The following is a 22,700-nucleotide window of genomic DNA, read 5'->3' on the forward strand; positions in this document are numbered from 1 at the left end:
AGCTGCAGTGCTCTGCCTTGCACTCCTCTCCACACAGAGGGCACTTGGAAGAGGTGACATGGTGCTTATCTGAGCTGGCTTTGATGCTTCAGACACTGCAAGACCCAAGCACAGGCTTCCGTGCCGGTGCTGGTGGCACTGGGACGTGCTGGAGGACCACTCACCGGCGGAGCAGCACGTGCCTCAGTTACACCTCCCACACGGGAGTAGGCAGCCCCAGGAAGAGGCAGCTTGAGCAGCCTGTGCCGTCTCGTACAGGCGAGCTGGCAGCTCCATCTGGCTTCGCTTCGGTGGAGCTGCCAAGGGCAGCCGGTGGGGGCTGTGGGTGGCGAGGAGGAGGAGGAGGAGGAGGGGTACACGTGCCCCACACTGCCAGATTCCTCTTGGCGGGCCCTAACCATCCATGAAATCACTTGTTCTGCCCCATGAGAGGGGTGGTGGGTTTAGGGGCCCATTTAAGGTGGGTTGCTGGAGCTCAGCTGGACAGGAAGGTGCTATAGGGGCTGCAGCTGGCCCATACGCAGTGACCCAGGGCTGGGCTTCTTGCCCAGGAGCTCCAGCTGCCGTGTGCATTGGCCATACAGTGAAGTCTCTTTGAGGCTCTGCTCATATTCATGGGTTCTTGCACTTCACTTTTACTCTCCCAAAAGGTGGTGAAGTTTCTGCTTGAAGCTGGAGATGTGAGAGCAGGCTCCTCACTGAAACAGGGCAGCTGGGGCACTGATTAGGATAAAAGCATGTGGGGTTAGCGCTGCACTCCCTGCCTTTCCGAGCACAGGCTAATTCACAGCAAAACTACAGCCCTTATCTCCATCCAAGCTTTGCAGCAGGGTAACTGCAGCCACTTGGTTATTGGTTTCTTCATTTCAATCTCTTTGATCATGTGCCACGATTAATCTGATCTCCACGAGGCGGGATGAGTAGGAGTCAGAAGAGAAATTGCAATCGTGTGTGCCTTTGGCATGCCAGAATGGAATAATTCCGTAGTCTCATCTCCACACTGGTAGCTCTAGGAAAAGCCCCATCACTTTAATGGCCAGGAACACTGTGCAAGGCTGAGAGACACTGATATAAGTGGAAATACTCAACCCATCTAATTGTGCATCTCCCTTCAAGGGTTTCTTACCTCTCTTGAAAAGCATCACCAGCGCAGAGCAGAGATGACCTTGCCTGTTTTACACCGACCACCATGACGTAATTGACCCATATCATGGATTATGATCCAAAGCATATTGTGTACAGAAACCCTTCCTCTCATCCTGTATTTATCCAACTGATTATCCCAGCTAGGACAACTCTGTCCACCTTCCATTTGTCCAACCAATTATCCCACCTCACCTCACCCTCACTTCTGTTGAATTATGTTCTGTGGGGTTTTTTTCAGCTCCTTTCTCTGATTTCTCAAGATCATTTTGCATCATAATTCCTTTCCCAGGTGTGCTGGCCATCCCTTCTGCTGCTGTTATATCCAAACTGAATACCTGAATGGGTTAACAATCTCGGGCCCTCTCTGTTTTGACCTGAGCAACCAGTATTCACTCTGTGCACTCCCTGTGTAGTATTTTTCACCTCTGTAACCATTCCCCAGTCTTACCTATGAGAATCCATCCATACATACATTGTTACATACATACAATCCATCCACACATACATGCATTGTTACCCATAACAATGCCTAAAGTTTTACAGCAAAATACATTGTCTCCTGCTTTTCCTCTCTGCAAAGCTGGTAGGACAGGAGGACACTGGATCCATCCCTCTGTAATATCCCAGCCAGTCTGACACAGCTCACCTTCAACACATCCCTGTCGGTAATGGCAGGGAATAGTCTACACTTGCTCACTCGCTGGAGCAAAAGCAAGAATCAGGTGGAATACATGAACAATGGGGGCTGCTGTTCATCTACTGCTTCACTGTATGGTCTTGGTTGCATTGGAGAGTAGCCCAGCATGTCATGCCCATTCTGACCAGCCTTGCTAATGGGGCATGACAATAAGATCTGCTGCGGATTTCATGTCCTCGCAGTCTCCCATGTGCTTCATTGCCACACCAGCACCCCCCTGCCAGGCAAATGGTGCGTGGTCCCAAAACCAAGTCTATCCCAGGGGAAGAGTGAAAATAACGGCTGTCCTGTCCCTCTGGACCTGTCCCCCAGTGTCTCTGTGGTGCCTCTTGCCAGTTGCCGCCTATCATTCCTGGTTACCAATAACCCTCATCTCCCACTCTGCCCCAGAGCTTGGCTCTTCTGGGGAACAGCCAGTACATTTCATGTCAGTACGTTTTCCAGGAGCAAAACCTGTCTCGTTGTCAGCTTCCTCAGTGTTCCCCACGTGGAGCAGACCTTCTTTGCAGAGCAGTTTTAGAAGGAAGCCCACTGAGAAGCAGCTTAGGCTGAGAACCCCAAATGGGCCCTTACAAAAACACCTTCAGAGGACGATTTTCACAAAGACCCTGACTCTCACCTGGGACTTACCTAAGACCAGAAGAAAATAAAGAGGGAGAGGCTGTTAATGCGGGTTTACGGGCAGAGGGGTGGCTCACAAGTCCCTGCAGCTTCTTGTGTGGATCAGGCTGGGCTTAGCCCCCCTCCTGGTTGTTCTCTGCCCTCAGCCTGCCCAAAGGCTGATGAATGGGGCTGGAGCTGGCTGCTCCTGTGCCCATCTCGGCTGTGGGGCAATGGGCTGGAGCTGAGCAGAGCCCTGCTTCCTCCTCTCTGGCATTGTGGGACACAGATGCAGATTGCTCCCTTCCTGTTTCTGACTGGGCTAGGGTGCCCAAATATCCCAAGCTGATGATCCTGTTCTGCTGGGGTTGTGACAGGCAATATAAAATCAGCTGAGAGTTGTACCGGCAGCGTCATTTGGAACATAATGGACTATTGCTCCCTTTAGCTTAATTAAGGTTGGGTTTTTTTAATGAATTAAAAGTTAACCTGCATTAAGAGTGCTCATTCAGAATTTCAGATGAGAGTTAAAAAAGACTGACTATGGTTCCACTAACCCAAATTTGCAATCTTATTTCTTTTGGATTCATTTTCCAGCATTTTTATTGGTATAAGACACCAGTCACACATGCTGCCAGTACTTTGAAAGTGAAACATTTTTTGTCTTTCAAGGGGTGCAACGCTTGGTATAAACACCTCTTCTAAACATCTTGTACCAGTCCCTCCTTCCCAGGCAAAATAAGCTATGCTAATATAAAGGGTGCTGATTTAGTTTTACAGGGAGATAGATACCTACGTGCGCAAAGAAATGGCTGAGAAAGTTGTTCCACTTTAACTACTCCAATAGCTGTAAATCAATGCAACATACGAGCTCTAACAAGGCTTGAAGCAGTGGCCAGAAGGCAATGGCAGAAGTATCTGTGGTAGTTTATGATCTGTTTTAACTCCTGTTCCCTTCCCTCTCCCTCTTCTCCAAGCTGCTCGGTACTCTTCTGACTGCTTGGGATTGATGCATCTGAAGCAGAGATGGTGGGAAGGGCTGGGGAACTTTTCCTCATCTCTGTAACACGCTTAGCTGGGTTTAGCTTAGACAGCCCTGCTCCCCTCTGAAGCTCGCCCAGTGCCCAGCTGGATCCTGTTAGGAAGCAGACCCCACAAGTGACTTTTCTACACAGGGGAAGCTGCCCCAAAGCCCCCCATGCAGAGCAGCTGCTGGGTAAGCACTTCACAAGGCGCACGGTAATCATGTTCATCAAGCTCTGCGTTGCAAAGAAGAGCTTTATAAGGTACCATGTTCTGCTCTACTGTCCTCAGCGCTGCTGCTGAGACTGGGTGGGTTTGGGTGCAGGCCGGGGTAGCCCACATCTCTCTGCACAGCAGCGCCAGGAGGAGCACTCCACTGATTGTGTTTGAGCTGCAGTACCGCCCCGGTGATCAAACAGGAACCACTGCTCCGCTGGGGACGTCACCATCTCGGCATGCAGCACCTGGGTGGCGGGGGGACGGGTGGTGACCTTTGCTTTGGAGAAGAGGCACCAGAGCCCGGTACAAGGAAGCGTGCGGGTGGCTGAGTCAGTCTGCGAGCAGCCTGCCAGGCACCGTCACCAGGGCATGAGCTGCGCAGTCAGGAGCCGCAGCCTGCTCTTCCCAGCACAGCCCAGGTGCCTGCAGACACTTGCAGGCACGTAGGAGTGAGCTCTTCCTGGGAAAGAGACCCGTGGACTTCAGATGGGAGAAGAGCCGTGGCTTCCCAGCGCTCCCACATCCTGCCAGCCCATGGCAAAGCAGTGACCACGGTGTCCTTCAAACCCAAGGCAGCTCATCTGCAGGAAAGGGAATAGGACAGAAAGAAAGGAGAGCTGCCTTTTTAAAAGTGCTGGCTCTTAGTGACCCCCCTGCCTCGGGGTCTTGGGGCTGAAAGGCAGAGAAAAAGGGCTTGTTGACCTGATGTTAACCTTCAGCTGCCAGCCATTCAGCTCCCTGGTCCTCACATGCCGCTGCTTAATCCAGGAGGAAAAAAGCACAAAGCCTGCCCAGAGCCTGTGCCATCTCATTAACATTTGGCTTAAGTGTGATTTCTATGCTGCACTGCCAGTGCAGCAGCTCCAGCTTAAGGAGTGTTTTCCTCTGCCTTTGGCTTCCCAGGCTGTCCTAGCAGCACTGGGGTTTATCACAGCTTCTGCAGCACCACGCGTCAGGGCTGGGGTCCCTGGGGTGATCCCTCGATAGTGAAATGTAAGCCACGTGGAGGCACTGGCATCTTTTGGCTTCATGAAAACTTGAAAAGATCTCTCTGTGAGGTTGCATCATCCTTCTTTTGGCCAAGATGAGGTGGCTCCAAGCAGGCACAAGCCACAGACCAAATGGGTTTGCCTGGTACCTTTGGTTGGGGGTGGTGATTCCACAGAGCCGTAAAAGGGAAACCGCAATGTCTGGCTTGCCATCATGTCCCTCGTCGTGTGTATCCAGAGGAAGGGAATGTCGGAGGGATGGTCAAGGGAAACATCATGTGGGAGAGACAACAAGGAGCACATGGGCACGTTGAGCTTCAGTCAGCTGTCTCCTGCCCCCACGCCTGTGCAGACTTCATTAAACATTAAAGCTCTGCAGCTGCCTGAGCTAGCAAGTATTACATGTGGTTCAGCACTCGTGAAGCTGGCAGGGGCGCCTGCTGCCCTGCGGGTTGGCATGGGGCTGGCAAAGGTTCCCTTTGCTCAGCCGGGAGCTGGAGCTGCTGAGAGTGCTCCCATCTGACAAGCAGGTCGGAGGAGGGAGGCTTTATGCTGTCTAACATGAGCAGTGTGCTGGTGGTGGTGGAGGAACACAGCCACGCACTGAATAGGGTTGCATGAGCCTGAACATGGAGCTTCAACCCTATAAAGATGGACGGCTTTCTGTAGGCTTGATGGACTTCTTCAGTGGAAGGACCTCTCTTTCTGTTGAGGGTAACACATCATCCTATAGCAATAAGTCTTTTGGGGCTGAAGCTTGGTTTCTTTGACGTAGGTTAGTCCTACATCAAAGCCTAGCTGAGGACACATACTACATGGAGAAATCACTTGCTGTCAGGCTGTCCTGGTCATCAGCTGTAAAACAGCTCTGAACCCGGGAAACCTAATGGGACAAGACTGGGATCCACGCTGCTGCTTAGCCATGAGTAAGGAAAAGCCCCTGTACCATGTCAGACCAAGGATCTGAATTGCTGAGCGTCCTAGGGAGCCTTCAGGGAGCAGTAGGTGCTCCCAAGGGCATGTTCCTCCGCACCTCCTTGATTCCACCCCTTGTCATCTCCTCCAGGAGTGAGGCCCATATGTCCCCTCACCATTATCTACAAACACAGGTCAAGAGCAAAGCCCCCATGCTTCCTAAACAGCATGTGTCCGTGTTTATTAACCCAGGTGATTCTTTATTCCCCACCAATTTGCCCAGTCTCATCTTGAACCCATGCAAATGCTCACAGCTGATGGCATCCTAGGGCAAGAAGTTCCCAGGTCTGTCCCCCACTACACAGGGACCTGAGTGCTTTGAAAGCAGCCTCAGTATTGCGCTGGGAAGAGGCAGCAAGGCCAATCCCTATGAGCCTCCTTTGGGCCATGCATGATTTTGTAGCCCTCTACCATAACATCTTCAGTCATGTCTTCTCTAGACTGCACAGGTCCTTGCTTGCAGGGGAACTCCTTCAGACCTTTGATCCTCTTTCATCCCCTTCTCCATGTTCCCCTGTTGTATTTTGGGTCTGAGGCAGCAAAGAGGAGCCTTTTGGGGCACAGGTCAGCGCAGTGGCTTGGCAAGCACGCCTGCTCTGCAGCGCACACGCCAGATGCTGCTGTTTCTTGGCTGCAGGCTGTGCCAGCTCCTGTGATCCCATTTGCTGAAGCAATTGGCACCACACACCAGGCATAACCTGCTTGTTATGATATATAGGGAGAAAGCCTCTTTTTTGGTACCCAGGACTCTTTCTCCTCTGCAGGGTAGAGGTGACATCTCTGAGGTGGGTTTATGTGCGTTGGGCTGCCTCCTGACCGCAGAGTCATCCTGCCAGTGCTACATCTCCTTTGTTTTTCTGCAGGGACCCCATGGTGCGTAAGGACCATAGGTGAGAGCCTGGTGTTGCCCAAGAGCTGGGAGGAGCATGTTTAGTGCTGTACCAGCTTCTTCCCTTTGCTTTTATCCCAGGTAAAATGTATTTACAAGACAACAAAGGAAAGAAAAGCAAGCAATCAAACCTCACTGTGGTGAATTATCTCCTGGCTTATTTCATGCTGATAAGTCAGACAGACTCCAGCTGGAACTTCAAACTTCTTTGAAGGCATTCAGACTATTATAAAAGCAAGAACACAGTTTGGGTCCTGAGATGAACTTTGCTGCAGGTAAGGCTGTAATGCGATCCTGTCTTAAGGAATGATAACTTTTTTTTCCCCCCAATGATTTTTCCTTCTTCTTGGCCCCACCACAGATTCGTTCTCACTACTCAGCTCTAATCTTTTCTTTGGCAGCTGAAACTATTATCCTTATTGTTTTGGGGCTTGGCTTCTTCCTGTTAGGCCTCCTAATTAGATTTTTACTCTCCAATCCATTTAATCTCCTCTTTGCATTCAGTAAAACCCTTTAACCCTTTGGCACCCCTCCACCTTGTTAACTGGTTACCCTTGAAGGTGCTGTTCTCCTTATGCCGCTCTGATTCACCTTATCTCCCTGATTTGCATGGGTACAGCTTTCCCAAGCAACGGCTGCCATCTCCGGTCTCACTGTCAGTAGGTAGCCTGCTTCAGCATCTTCTTCACTCTTTGCAGGCTGCAAAGGCTTCTTGGGTTTTAAGCAATATGAAGCAAAACAACACACATCACCCTTTAAAAGAAGGTTTGAGGTCACTGAAGGGTCAAAATCATTCAGAAACTATGACATTTTAGCAGTGGCTAGCAACGGCTACTGCTCCATCTGGTTGCCCGAAAAAAGCTGTGGCTGCCCCATTCCTGTCAGTGTTCGAAGCCAGGTTGGACAGGGCTTGGAGCACCCTGGTCTAGTGGAAGGTGTCCCTGCCCATGGCAGGGGGTTGGAACTGAATGAGCCCATTTCAACCCAGAAACTGTGATTTGTCTCCCACCTCAGTGGAGAGCCCAGTCCATCAAGACAAGATGTCAGTTCTGTGTCTAAAAGTACTGGCAACCACAAGAGAGGTGATAGCGCAGGGGGGCTGCAGCCTCTTCTGGCTCTGGCATGGGCACCTGGGCTGACTGTGGGCAGGTTGCCCAACCCTTCCACTTCTCTACGTCCTCTCTGGAAAATGCAGATCATACAACATGCTTTCTTCCGCCTCCTATCAATCTTCCTCTTTCAGCTCTCAAGCTCTGCAGGATGGGGTCTTGTCTATGCAGTGCCTCACATAATGGTGTCAGGGTCTTCGCTGGAGGATTCGAGCATGCCAAGAATGATCCAATTGGTGCTCTCTGTACAGTTGCAATGATCTCAGTCCTCCATACCAGCAATTTGTTCTCTCCACGAGTAAATTGATGCAAACACAGGAAAATTGTGCTCTGATTTATCCAGACAGAAGGAATGCTCAAAGCTATCCTATGAGCACAGGTGAGATGGTGATGGGGTCCGGCATGGACAGGACTTGGGTACCCCATATCCAAAGAAGGAGATGTTTAATTTCATAGCCTGAGCCATGCAGCTCAGCTCACAAGAGGAGAATGGAGCTGAGACAATAACATCATGCCACTGGTCTGCTCTTAATGTCAGGCCATGCATTGATGCAGTACTGTGATTTTCAGTTGTAACATATCTTGTTTACCACCAGGGCACAATGGAGCAAGCTCTACTCCAAGTCATTTGAGCCTAATGATGGAATAAAACCTCTGCTTAGCAAAATGCTGAGATGTAAGCACAAAGGGAGGAAAAGGAGGGAGAAGGGGTACCAACGCCCCTACTACCTGGCTGCTTAACCCAGTCCAGGTGCCTGGCTTCTGACAAGCCTTGAGGGACCTGGTCCCTCTCCTCCTTTCATGCTTTTTTCCAGCCTTTTTACAACCTTGGTGCCTTTGTTTTTGTAATGTTGGTTGCCATGGTTAAAGCTGTTATTCACAACAGGGTTTGCATCTTACCCATGAGACAGATACAGAGATGAAGATGTGCGTGAATATGTGTTTATCTTCATTCCAGTTCCCCCTGGACATGTGGAAAAACGAATCTGATGGGGAAGGAAAACCCTTCAGGGGAATGGAGAGAGAGGGAGAGTGTGTTCAATTGGAGGACAAGGAGGAGTATGTCCAATTAAGACATAGACTAAGCCAAAAGTATAGTAAAGAAGAGATATCACCTGAGAGCAGGGGATGCAGGAGGGCAGAGGTGGGCTTAGTTTTGTTGGAGGTATTACTGGGTAGGGAAAATACACAACTTAAGTCTATTCTAAGGGTGCAGCACCCATGTGGAAAAGTGGGGGTCATGGTTACATTCCTGTACACCATTACCCCATCTGGCAGAGCCAACATGATTCTCTTCTTTTTCCTGCTTGCTCCAAGTGCTAAAGGGGTTTGCAAGGGTTTTTTTGTCTTTTTTTCAAATGTGCTTGTCAAATACATATATTCTTAATTTCACTTTATTATTATTATTCTTCCATAATATTAACTATCCAAGGAAAGGGGGAGAAGTAGAATCGGGTTTTGGGCACATTCACATAGGGTATTCTTCTCCAGAGAAAAGCGATAGCAGAAACTTTGGCTTTTAGACTTTGAGGGGTTTTGGCTTTGGTGTATCAGGCCAAGATCATCTTATTGTTGTAACCTAGGGATTGATTCAGAAGAATGAATCTGCTAGGAAAGAGCGACCAAGTTCCTGAGTTTCGTGGCTAATGTTGTTGCACAAGCCTGAATTGATGGGACAGTTCTGAATTGCTTCACTCAAACATGCAGCGAATGAAGAATTGCATCAATAACTGCTGGGCCTTCTTCCAGCCCCTCCAGAAACAGATGATTTATCTCTCTCCTTTCACCAGCCCACCAGCTCTGATGTTGTCTAGGGATCTAGGGATTTTGGGCAGCTCCCAAAGGAATAACCTCTTGTAGGGAATTCACACTTCGCTGCTGCATCCAGATACAGTCTTATCCCATCATGCCACAGCATCAGTGTGTGTCCCATCCACAGCCATTGATGCTAGTGAGCATCTGCACAGATAACAGGCAGAGAAGATCTGGCTTGGAGAAGCAAGAAGGGCAAAACGGAGCCACTGGACCCTGGAAAAGACTACCTGCTTGCTGGCCTGGATGGTAAACTGGCTGAGTTCACTCTGCCCCATCACTGAGTTAGTTTAGCGTATTTCATTGCTATCTTTTAGCCTTGTCATGCGATGACTCATAGAGATATGGTGAAGGAGGTTTCTGCTGGGACCCTTTTCCTTTGTAACCCTTTCAAAGGGACCATGGTCAAATGACCCATCTTTCCTGATGGATGTCTGTTGTCCAGCAGCATAATAACTATGCTGACAGCTCAGCTGCGGGACAGCTGTGCAAAAGGGGATTTTGCGCTCCCTCCTGTGCTGGCAGCAGCAGCATCATTGTCTTCAGCTCTGGAAGTTGCTGGTGAGTCCTGGAGGAGGGAACTGAACTCACTCACCCAATCCACCAATGATGCCCGTGCCTGGACAACGTAGAATAGTTAGGGTTTGAAAGGACCTCAAGATCATCTAGTTCCAGCTCCCATGCGTGGGGCTGGTCCGTAGTAGCTCCTAGGTAAGAAGTGAGCCCAGGTCCTCTGGGGTATTTTGGTATCTCATATCCTTTGACTTTGCCTGGAAGCAGGACTTGTCTCCCATGTAACATGAGGCACTTGACTATGCCTGGTTATCCCTGCCTCCTGCCTACCCAGAGGAGGTAGATGGCATCCTTAGGGGCTGAGTCAGCCCCGTAAGAGACAAGTCACTCTCAAGTGTGTTTTTATTATTGACTGAAAATCGCCCCAGGAGACTGGAACCCAAGATTAGCTGCTGACATTAAAACCTGAGACAAGAGATCCTGAGTTGGGGGCCTGGAAATTCCCTCCTGGCTTGGGTGGGGACAGGTGGGTAGAGGATAAAGGGGACCAGTTCCAAATGCTATGCAAGAAGCGCAGAAATGGCTCCTTCTCCACCAGAGCAATGCTGGTACAACCCCAGCTCAGCGATTTTGACAGCCTCAGCCTTAGGTCCAACTGCTGGCCAGGGCCTGCCATTTGGGTTTTGATTGGGCACAACGTTGCAGCTCACTGCCATGTGTTTCTACACCACAGCAATGCCCAGCCAGCCAGGTCTTAGTGCTTTGCAATTTCATCCAGCCCTCATAACCTGCTGCTGCAAGCACTGACAGCACTGGTGAGGATGTTGTCCATGCTCACCTGGATCCATGCTGATAGGCACCTGCTGTCTTACCATGTTGTCTGTTCCCTTTGGGAAGGCCCCCAGAAATGTTTTCTCACCCTCGTGTACTATGTGTGCTGGTGGGGCTGTGGCCCTGCCTGACAGCTGCCACCCTCCCCAGGCTTTGTAACTGGGATGGGGGAGACAATGAGAGAGTGAAATCCATCCCATCACTTTCTGTGATTGCTTTTTCCCTTCTCCTCCATTGAGGCAATGGAGGAATCTGATATCTGAGCCAAACAAGGGACGTCTGTAACCGTGGTCCTGCCAGCATGGATGGAGCCTGATGCCAAGGAAGAGCAGAGCAACCCCAGAGCCACATGGAAACCTCCCTGTGCTTTTGTCTTCTCCATAAAGTCACACAAATTAACTGCAGGTATATCCTGAAAATGAATGAGTTGAAGTCCTTTACAGCTTCACATGGGCCATCTTCTGCAGAACGTGTCCTTAATTCAATCCTACTTCATTCCTGAGGTGCTGTATTGAGCCTGATGGCAGGAAAGAGGTCTGATTGCCTATTGCTGTACAGGTAACATGCAGACCCACTGGGAAAAGCCTGCTCCAGCTCATGTGCCTCCTCCTGTGGGGCAGAGCAGGCTGAGGAGCCAGCCTGGATTAATTAATTGTTGTCAGAACTGGGTGACAGGCAGACCAGTCCAAGTGCCAGCCACAGGAATAGATTGCACCTCGGCAGTGTGGCTAATTAACGAAGTGAAATGAGTGTTTGGGAGATGGTATAGTGGAGACGTGACTCAGGCACAGCACCACACATAGCTGATCCTGCGGTTCCTTCCTCCAGCGTGCTCTTCTCTTGGGAGCTGGCAAAACCTCAGTTTTCTTCTGGGGAGAATCAGTGGCAGGCAGCAGGGTCAGCAGAGGCTCAGCATCCCAGAGTCTCAGCATCTGCTTTGGGCATGGAGGATGTTACCCTGCAACTTTCTCCCATGAGCAGGAAGGAGATCCACATACATTCCTGGGTTGGATGGTTTAAATGGCTCGAGGGGAGGAACTCTGTCAGGATACCTGTGTCCCTGTTGTCATCCCTGCTGTCCATCCCTACCAGCACCACCAAGGTGATGTGGAGAGGTCTCTTCAGTATCAGCTCACCTGGACCTACCCTAGCTTGGGAAGAAGCCTGCTGGGTCTAACACTCTCCAGCTGTGGGCAAAATAGCACTGAAGGAGCAAAGACAATGCTGCTTCTTTCACTCACATGTACACCTTGGCAGCAGCTGAAGAACAGTGAAGACATCACCAAGGACAGTCTGTCTGCATTATGTACCTGAGTCCCTAGTGCTCATCAGGGGCTTAGGGCTCCTGTTCTGTCCTCTATACAAAACATCTTGTAGGGCCTGACTGGGAGAAAAAGTGCCCTTACGACTGCACCTGAGCTCGAAGGCAGCCCTGGAGCTGTGAGTCTGTGGGTCCATGCCCATGCGCTGTGGTCTGGAGCAGAGCTATGCAGATGGAAGCGGCTGCACTGGGGGCATAAGGAGCCCCCTGCCATTGCTCCTGGACAGAAATGACCCGGGTGCTGCCTCTCCCGGGTGAGGCGACCCCCAGGGGCTGGGCTGGAGCTGGAGAACGAGCCCATGAAAAGCGCTCTTTTCCCTTCCCTTTGCCGCCGCTCTTTTGTTTTGCACAGCCTGGCAGAAGAGGCTTCCAGCAAGCGGCCGGGGCGGGGGCAGCCCGGCCCACACAAAGGCAGCGCCCCACGGGCTGTGTGACCGCTGTCACGCTCTTTCGCTCCGATAAACGCCGGTGGCAGATGACGTGGGGCTGGTGCTCCCCAGCCCCGGGGCTGATTGGTCCCAGCGCAGGTTTGAACGCCAAGGTGTCCTGGCAACGAGCAGCAGAGGAGCCAGACTTCCCCGTCCCCGCCGCCCGTGCTGGGGAGCGGCAGTCGCTGCGGAGCGAGGAGCGGCACACGGGTCACCCCCAGGTACCCCCTGCGCGGCCCCGGCCCATACCGCGGTCCCAGCGCTGGAGGCGGGGTGAGTTTCTCCCGGTGTGGGTGCCGTCAGCAGTGACTTCGCAGGTGGCTCAGCCGGCACCTGCACACCCTCACGGCAGAAAAGCTTGTTTTAGGTGGGAGAAGGGCAGGCGACGTCACTGGGGCTTTGGGGATCTTGAAAGTGGGGCATGAGGGAGGGATGCTCGGGGAGAAGCTGTGTGGGCAGAGGGGAGTTCGGGAGCTTTCGGACAGTTGTGGGATCAGCTTTCTCACCCCAAAAAGGCGGCACAGGTGATTTTGGGTAGGTTTGGCTTTGCTTGCTTAATCCAACTCAAGAAAGCTCTGCAGGGCACCTAGGGCTAAGAGCTATGCTAGAAGAAGGTGGCTTTGAATTAAACCTAAATTAAAGAGGTTTTCCTGCTGATAGAGAGCTGCTCTGCTTCTGCCTCAATGAGAGATGCCTGCATATCTGTTCCCTGGAGCCAGGGGGATGAAGGGAGAAGGGGCCCCACGGCTCAGTTATGTGCAGGGAAGCAAGGGGCATTTTTTGGGGGTGTGCTATAAAGAAAAGGGATTTTCCTCCATTTCGGAGATGGGAACAGAAGTGCAAGGAGCTAGCAGGGGATGATGCTTGCCTGCATGGGGAGGCAGTGCTCAGCCCAGTGCATTTTGCACCCATCGTAACTGTGCCAGCTGTTAATGATGGGGTAGGTCCGAGCTGTCCGAGATGAGAAACCCCCTCCACAGGGTAACATCCATCCCGGAGGAGCCTCCTGGCCCAGTCGCAGGTCATGAGCTTCAGAAGGGCTGGTATCCTGCATGGATGCAGCAGCACGTGTTGAAAAGCAGAGCCACGACTCAGAAAAGTCTTGGTGCCACAAGCGGGGGACAGAGAGGTCTGGCAACACCAAATCCATCTGGTTTACAGCATATGGTATTTATCAGGGCACGGGGCTGCGGACTGCCTAAACAAGCCTTTCCTGTAGACCTGAAGGCACAAGGAGACTTGGAGATCCCTCCTAACATCATGTTTGTAGCAGAAGAGCAGTTTCTTGGCACCCTGGTGGCAGGGGAAGGCAGAGGCACATCACGAAATGAGCAGAGAGGGTTTTGCTGACAAGTGTGTCGAGCAGAGCTGGTGCAGAAGGGGAGGATCCTGGGGCTGAGGGGGAATATTTGATTTGAATCATAGAATCATAGAATAGTTAGGGTTGGAAAGGACCTTAAGATCATCCAGTTCCAACCCCCCTGCCATGGTCAGGCACACCTCACACTAAACCATATCACCCAAGGCTTCGTCCAACCTGGCCTTCAACACTGCCAGGGATGGAGCATTTGCCTCGCCCCTGAAACAGCATTTGGAGGCTTTGTCCAGAGATCCCCTGGGAGCACACCTGGCACAGGGCACATGCTTTGGCAAAGTGACAGCAGCCATAGATCTGTTTCCCTCCACCCCAACCCCCCCCAGCCAGATGACAGCTGTATCTGTCCCTGGAGTGGGGTGATGGAGTATAGAAGCCGTCCCAGACCATTTTCCATACAGAGGCACAGAGCTCTGGGAGCAGGAGCCAGCAAGGTCTGCTCTGGCAAAGGAATTCCCAAACCAGTGTTGCAATCACCAAGTAGCCTTGTGATGGGGAGCAAACTGCCGATTATCGCTGACCTGGATTTGCACTGGTGACCTGGAGGTGTTAAGATTAGCACAGCCAGCCCATCCCAGGGCTGGGGGGGGGAATTAGAGAGAGGGAAAGTGTCGTGCCTGCGACATAGATGATTTTTCACCGTTTCAATGGGAATACGTAGCACAGGTTATCAGTTAAAACATAAATAAATCCTGCCCCATGCAGTGCTCCCAAAGTTTACAGCTTTAGGCAGAGCTTTAAAGCAGGATAGGCTTTGCCTAGAAGACCCAGTTACTGGATCTGTGAGAATCAACAATGACTTTTGTATCTCCATGAAAGCTAAGGAAAAACACCTGTCCGTGTTAGAGGAGGTTTGACCTGGGTGAACTTGGACATTCAGAAGCCTAAAGGTGAATGAAATGAGTTGGGTGTTTTAATTTATTGTTTTTCAACAATCATGTTTTTAGAGCTGAATTTTAGAGTTCAATGACTCCCATTTGGACCAACAGCTCTCCCTGCTCCAGTTACTTCAAATGAGCCTTGTTTCTTTGAAGGGTTAAGATAAGCACATTCTTTAGGCTTTATTAAACCCATGAACAGTAATGTCAGTCTGAAACCCAAGAGAGAGGAAAACATACCCACAACTTGTAGGCCATAAACAGGAGCAAATTCAGCTTTCACTGTATCCCCCCCAGCAGCTCTGTTGAGGCAGTTTATGAACTGGGAGCACTCGCCCCAGCGAAGCAGGACTTTCCCAGATAGTCATTAAATCACTTGTCTTTCTTGGTGTTTTATGGAATAAACACTGCCTGTTGCTCACTAATAGCATCTGCTAAGAGTGGGATCATATTTTATAACAATCCTTCTGCTCAGTTTGCATGTTTGCAGTGACCCCAGCTAGTAATCACTCCGTGGCTGGTAGTAAACTCACTCCCAGATGTTTAATGGTAGTATTTACTGTCAACTGTAGGAGCTACCAGTTCTAGGGCTGTAGTGATGATGTAGCTATTCGGGTGAGTTGATGGAACACAAGGCAGTTGGGTAATTGCTAGCGATGGGCTAGTGAACTCCCAGGTAATTGCACCTTACCTGGAGAGGTATGCTGTTATGAGTGGTGTTTTAAAGGTGAAGCTGTGAGGTTTATAAAGGACAGTCACTGATTCCATATGACAGCACTGAATCATTACCAGGAAATTATCCCTTCTCCTTACCAAGAAAAATAACGCTTGATCTGTTTTCTTTCCTCTTGCTTTATTGACAAAAGAGACACTCATGGCAAGACTCATGTGCCTGTCAGGCTGTGCCACTTCATACCCTTCAAACATTGTTGAGAAGTAGAGATGCCTGTGGCTGGAGACCTGAAAGTGTCCCAGAAATGGGTCTTCGGGGAAGGAAACAGGAACACAAACTCACTCACTGCCCCTAGGAAGACCCAGCATACACCCAACCTCTTGTAGACACCACAAAGTCCTTGTAGCAGAGGGACCCTGGCAAGGCTCACTCATCAGAAGGTTTCAGCATAAGCTCAGATCTTCTCCATAGACACAAGCCCCAAGCAATCCTTGTTCCTAGGAGAGCAGACATCATTAATGAGGTTATTAAGGAGAGATATCTATTTTACATTTAATGAATATGGGATCTGCAGGAGTTTGTGCCGTCACTCGCTAAAGACCCTCTGGCCTTGGGCAGGATTCCCCAAGTCCCAACCATCTCCATGCACATTTGGGCTCCTCGGGATATTACTCAGCCTGAGCATGCCCAATGCTGAGCTAGCCCTAGTGCCTGGGGCTGTCTCCAGCTCTGCATCACACCAGTGCCTGTGGTCTCCAGCCTTGGCACACTGTGTTTGCTCACCTTGTGTAACCATCAGTGGAGAAGCCAAAATTGCTTTGACCTCCCTGTTTATGGAGAAGAGGGCTGAGAGACTCAGTTCTTATAATTACCACCTTCTCCTACCCCAGGAAGGAGTAACCCTCAAAGCAATGGTGACACTAAGGCCCTCTAATGCTTCCAGAGTCTTCATCAGCAAGTCCTGGAGGGCTTTGGGAAAGGCACTGTATGCATTATGTACGTTCTACAGCTGAGAGAATGGAAGTGGGGGGCAGAGCCTTGACACACACTGCCAGGAGAAGAGAAAATGGGAGGTTTAGGAGGGGCCTCTCACCAGTAGAGGCAAGGAGCTGATAGTGTTGCTCTCACCTCACCCACGGGAGCAGCTTGTCAGGTGGGTCTGGTGCTGGGAATGCTCTGGTTGAGTGGCTCGTTACCTGCTAGAGACTTTTCATTTTGCCTCATGATTAAGAGACAAACAGAGAGTTTGTCCCTTCTCTCCGTTTTAGTGAGCTTCCCCCTCCCTCTGTGGTAACTGAGAAAAATTGCAGCAAAACCAGCAAAACAACCTTCAGTACAAAGTTGTTCCAGTGATGGGGAGAAAATAAGTACTTTATGATCCCAGGACCACCCAGGAGAGGCTGCTCTTGGCCCAACAATGATATAATAGGTCAGGAATACCCACGGTAAAGCTGTGACAGGGTTATCAATATGTTATCATTTTGGGCAACTGGACCAGATATTTCCAGGTGCAGGCTGATACAAATGACAGTGCTGGTCTGGGTGTCTGTGTAGCTATAGCTCCATGGACATGACTGGAGCTGCTCTACTGCTATGGTTAGCAACGGGAAAAGTGTTTTAAACCGTTCTCATCCCCCAGCCTGGTCCAAGCATTCGTTCCTCCACCTTCGCTTTTGTTGGCATCAGCATTTCCTGACTGCCTGATGCGGATCAGAGCTGTTTGACCAAATAAAAATTAACCATTTTCTCCCCTGGGTTTTTTCTACAGCTGGACCAGTCTTTGATCCAGTCCTCTGCGGAGTAGTGCCGGTGTGATGGAGGGGGCAGTGCAAGCTGCCAGGCCACCACTGCCTACTTTAACCAGTCCAAAGTATCAGCTGGAATGAGAGGTCACAAATGGATCATTTCCCTTCTCTTTTCTGTGGTGCTGTTAAGGGAAACGTTTGCTGATCGTGTTTGCTCTGTCCACTACTAGATGTTTGAAATTATTTAGTCTAATCACTGATCCAGTGTCTGTGACCACAGGAGTGCTGAGCTGAAGCAAACCCCTTCAAATCTGCTCCTTGGTACCAACATGAGCACCAGGCCTCCCAACACTATTTCTAAACCTGAAGGTAGTGAGGTACAGGCAGATAGGAGCATGAGATTCAAAGGCAGGCTCTGCTGAGTGTTGATCCTGGCTCTACTGATGACTCTTTTTGTCCCGAGGCAAATTACTTAACTTTCTTTTGCCTTGCACCCCCCCCCCCCCATCCATCCCCTTTCCAAAACCTTTGTCACATGAGAGTTAGGGAGAAGTGTGCAAAACATCTGCTGAAGCGCTTTGAAGATGGAAAGCAATATGCACAAATGATAAGTTGCACAGGCAACATAAACAAACCTGGCTATATATCTCCTAGGCTAAATGAGGAAGGAGGAGGGATTAACTGGTGGGTGGCATCCACCTCCTAATTACAAGGCTTGTTTCTGGGTCCCTTCAGTGTGAAGCATCATCCTCTTGGCTGAAAAACAGCTGACACGGTCACACATGAGCAGAAGTAGGGGATGAAAAACTTGTCCCACGAGTGAACTGGAGTGGCTGGAAATTTCCTTTGGGAGGAAGTGGGTGCTGTCAGTGGGTTGGAGATGGTGTCCTGGACCACCTCCAGACCTACTGGCTCTGCTGTATCTCCTCTTGCTGCTTGTCTGGTGAATTTTTCCAAGTGGTTGCTATATGGTCCTGAGAGTCCCATATGATTTAGGAAAGACCCTCCTGTAGCTGCCATTAGACTCTCTGACACCTGATACAGGGGTGGGGGGAACACACCCCTGGTATTTCAGTACTCTGTTGGTCCCATATCAGTCTGGCAACTTAGAAAGCAGCACACCGCTGAAGTGTAAGATTTAAGAAGTTATGGGTATGCTTTGCTTTCTGAACCTTGGCAGCGTTTCTAGGTCACACTTCTAATGTGTCTTCGCAACAGTGAGTTAAAACCTGATGGTGCTTGTATATGTGCTAAGAAAAGTGAGATATCCATGTAATCAGCTGCTGTTGGAGTGACAAGAAACACAGCAGATGCCATGAGGGCTGCTGGATCTTCGGAGATCAGCCCCAGCCAGGTGCCTTGGTCCTCTTCCACAGTGCCTGTGGCGCTCTCCTCACTGCTGGTGCTTGCATTTCACACCTGCTTACGACCTTGCTAAATCGAAGTTATTCTTGCAGGTGTAGCACCCTCTGAAGAGCACCTGGGATAGGTTTGCAGGTCTGGCCCTTTTTTTGGCTGAGTGCAGCAGCAGTTTTCTGCACAGGCAGGGAAGTGCAGGTTTAGCAGCCTGGGACCAGGGAAAGCAGTTGCAAGTTGTGTCTCTGCCTTTGATGCTTTGTAGCTTAGGCAAAAATCAGCCAGGATGAGCTGTGTGAAGACAGGTACGTACCTAAAAGTGCAGGTTCATATCTATGTACTGGTTATTTTGCTCCTAAACTGAATATGAGAATTTTATCCTCTGTTTGGGAAATAGGAAGAAGTATCTTTTCTCTCCCTGTTTATTAGCCTTCTCCAGCCTAGAAGCTTCTGGGCTGGGACATGTCCCCATACATGTGCAAGTGCATGTTGCAGGCCCTGATCTCAGTTGCAGACACAAAACCAGCTCTGGAGCTGAGCAGCCTGAGGTGCACTTTAAGCCTCACAGAACTACATGCAGTTGAGGGCATTTTTTCCCTGCTGAGTGTTTGATTCCTGAAGCAATATGGGAGGAAGGGGATATCTGCACCACTTGGGTGTTCCTCCATCACTCGCTGGGGCAGAGTGGCACCCATTCACAATGGCTGCTTCACCTTGGAAACCCCTGAGGGGTGCCAAATCTATCTTCTGCCTAATTTCTCTCTTAGTCTGCATATAATAGCCTGGGAGATTATTGCCCCCCCCCCCATCCTGCTTTCCAGACAGATGTTAAGAGACAGTGATGGATCTGTTTGCTCTCAGTTCAAAAAGCTGTTCAGAATGCATCCCCAGCCAGCTGTGGCCCTCTGCCCTGTTAGCTTTCAAGTGCTCTCGTGAAGAAATCCTCTTTGTTTAACTCAGCCCTACCCTTTCCTACAGTATTCTGCTGGTTTCTGCCTGGCAAAGCCCCAGTAGCAGCCCCAGAGCAATGTGGCACATGTGGTGGAAATGACTTTGGCTGACTGGGATACTTTTGCAGGGAGCCCAGGTGCTGCACACAGTACAGTGGGGAGGAGAAGATGCCTCCAGATGGAAGTTAGAGATCTTCTCCTCCCTTTTTCCTCCTGGATCCAGCAATTCAGTGGTTGTGTCAGCACAACTCAGCAGTGCGGACATAGGGAGGAGCTGGAGCTTCCACCGCATCAAATAAAACCCTCACTTTGCTCTCAGTTGCCTGTTGCAGGCACCTATTTATGCCTCCTGATCGTAGTGGGAGAAAAGGAGCTGCATGGGGAGGACACATTAGGACAACTCCTTTATGGGGAGGGTAGACTCTTTCTCCCCTGCATAGAGGGAAAGGTATTCCAGCTTGCCCTGCCCCGATGTGTCTACATAGTCAAGATCTCCCTTTGTATGGATTTTCCTGCCTTTCCCTAGTGACCCTGAGAGCTGGTTATCCCTGGGCTGCCTTTCCAGGGCTTTTCATCCTGTCAGAGACTGTAACAGCATGGGCTGTGGTGCAGGTCTCGTTTCTTCCCTCAATTTGCTCTCCCATGTCAGCAGCAAGGACTTGCTGGTCCATGCAGTCAAGCCACGGGCTGGTAGGCTGCCCTTTTGCCTAGGTGGATTTAAAGGGCTAAGAGCAACAATCCTCAGAAAACAAAACAAACACCTCCTCCCTTGATAGGAGATCTGGGTAAGAAATTCTGACTGGGGTTGATGCTGTGTTGGGACAAGGGTGCTGGGGTGGCAGCGCTAGTGGGGGATGACGCATGGGGGGTGAGCGAAAATCCTTAACCTGGAAAAGAAACATGTAAATCAGATGTGTTCTATAGATAGATAAAGTATTATTTCCATCACTACTGTAAATTCAGCCATTTCTCCCCACCTCTTCCCATATTTTACCAGGTTAAACTGGAATTTTCTGTGCAATATTTATTTTCCCTACTAACACTTGAAGGAATTCTATTTTCTAGCAGCCAGGGATTTTTTATTTTTTCTAAATCTCAATTTTCCCTCAGAGCACCTGTGCCTTGGAAAACCAGGCCCCTTTAAGATGATTCTATGTCTCAGGCTGCTTTGAATCACTAATTGCTTCTGAATGGGCAGGCCAAATGTTTTATCACTTCAAACTCCCATAGCAATGCAAATCTATACAGCTGAGAAGCCTCTTTCCATGCAAGGGGGTGATGGGTATAGATAAGGATTAAAAATGGAAACAAATTCGCCCCGGGGGTCCTCTTTGTTCCTCCCTGCCTTGAAGGGGTTGCCAGGGCTACATTTGTTCCCCTGCATCTTTTTTGGATGGGATCCAGACACCCTTGAATGCAAAGGCAAGAGGTACAGTGGCTGGAGAGGGCTGGATGAGGTCCTAGGTACATACATATTTCATTGCCTGTGCCAGGCTCTATATTGACTTCTCTCTCTGGTTTCACAAAGGTGGTGTTTTCTAAAACTCCCCCTTGTTGAGGGTGACTGGGTCCAAGCTTCATCCTGTCTAAAGTTTCTGACTGTTCAGCTGTTTTCCACCTTCTCTGAATGCCAGCCAGGCATATTTCCCATGCCTGCTGGGAAAAGGGGGGGATGCTTGGTGGGAAAAGCAGGACCTGCCAGAGAGCCATTTGGAGATGGCAACACCTGACACGGCATGTCCTTCTCAGGGTTGTTGCATGTGCTTTGAGGCTGTGCTGGTTCCTGCAAGGTATGGGAGATAAGCAACAATTTGCAGAGCCTCGTGGCTGCTGGGTTGCCCCTCACCCTGAAGGCGAATCTTGACCATTAAGAGGTGGAAAATATCGGTGAGCAAGGGCAGTCTAAATCCTCCTTTCTGCTTAGACCACCTGCTATTAGAGCTGCCTGCCATGTGCTGAGTATGGCTGCACTCAAAAATTGTCAAGAGCTCAGCATTATGGAAGCAAAAGCCAATTTACTGACTTTCCGATAGAAAGGAAGATACATGCTGAATATGCATCTGTTGGATGATATTTCTATTTCAGGCATGCTACTAGCATACAAATAGAAAAGCAACTTTGTTGGCATTATTTATTTATGTAGTTACTAGAAAACCTTGGGTTAATAATACAGCAATACTTTGTAGGCATTGGGTACTATTTATTTTTAGCATAGTAGGTAACAAACCTATTCTCTCTTTGGCTATCCAAAGAATTCCAATTGACTGAGATATATTACCTAACCTAAATCCTGTACTCTGGATGCAGAGAACAAATAAAGTATCCTGAAAAACAGCATCTTCACATAAAATCCATAGCTAGTAAGAAATTAGTCCTTTGAAGATAATAACCATTTACCTCTAAAATTGAAAGAAAAACTGCAAAATTATGATAAAGAGGAAAACAAAAACCCACTTCTCTTTATTTAGGTGTTATTCTTTCTGTGTTTCATGTGCATATAGGACCCACTTAGGACTTGAAATAACTAAGGCCAACTATTGTTATCTTCAATGATAAGCGACAGCTGCTTGCGTGTTTTTCCAGCAGACTGGGATTTCCAGGGAGGCACAGCTGAAGTGAGAGGATGTGCCAACCACCTCTCCCTGGAGCAGCTTTAGGCCTCCATTCATCCTTGTTCACTGAAGAGCTTTGACTCAACAGGACTAAAACCCATGCTTCAGTCCTGCAGGGGTTTAAGTCTTGGATGATGTGCTCCAGCCAAGGCATAACTGTCTTGCTGAACTAGGGTCTTCCTACATAAGCCTGGGCTTTCTAGCTGGACAAAAAATATAAAACAGTCACAAGTATAAAAGTAATACAGGACAATTAGAAACTAGAGAACTCGCCTGTCCTTTGCAGGTTTGGTGTCTAGAAGCTGTGGGAGAGGACCTGGTTTAGGTGGCATGAGAGAGAGGACTGTGGGGCTGGCCATGTGTAACATGGAGTTTTCTGAAAGCACAGGCTGGCAGGTGGCTTCTGAAGCATGGTTGTGGAAAAGCCATTTGGGACCAAGGGGAATGACACAGGTAGAGAGCAGGAAAAGGCGTCCCAAAGGAGGGAAGTCAGGCTCCTCCCAGGCTGGGGTGCCCTCCCAGTGTGAAATCAGGAGCCCTGGCAGGGGAGGAAGGGGAA

At 49.7% G+C, this 22,700-nt stretch overlaps 2 protein-coding genes across 2 annotated transcripts in view; one reads left to right on the plus strand and one right to left on the minus strand.

Moving 5' to 3' along the window:
• Window positions 1–12,469: 12,469 nt before the first annotated feature.
• RASSF7 (Ras association domain family member 7) overlaps window positions 12,470–22,700 on the plus strand; it is a 35,251-nt gene continuing 25,020 nt past the window's right edge. The window contains exon 1 of the mRNA XM_061342520.1: window positions 12,470–12,825. The gene's annotated coding sequence lies outside the window, so the exon portion shown is untranslated. The remainder of the gene's footprint in view (window positions 12,826–22,700) is intronic.
• Window positions 14,432–22,700, minus strand: part of IRF7 (interferon regulatory factor 7) — an 85,879-nt gene continuing 77,610 nt past the window's right edge. Inside the window, exon 12 of the mRNA XM_061380415.1 lies at window positions 14,432–14,448. The gene's annotated coding sequence lies outside the window, so the exon portion shown is untranslated. The remainder of the gene's footprint in view (window positions 14,449–22,700) is intronic.

Source organism: Neopsephotus bourkii, unplaced genomic scaffold (assembly GCF_033783945.1).
Source record: "Neopsephotus bourkii isolate Nb327-2 ecotype Australia unplaced genomic scaffold, CSIRO-AGI_Nbou_v1 NB_1792, whole genome shotgun sequence".
NCBI classification, from domain to species: Eukaryota; Metazoa; Chordata; class Aves; order Psittaciformes; family Psittacidae; genus Neopsephotus; species Neopsephotus bourkii.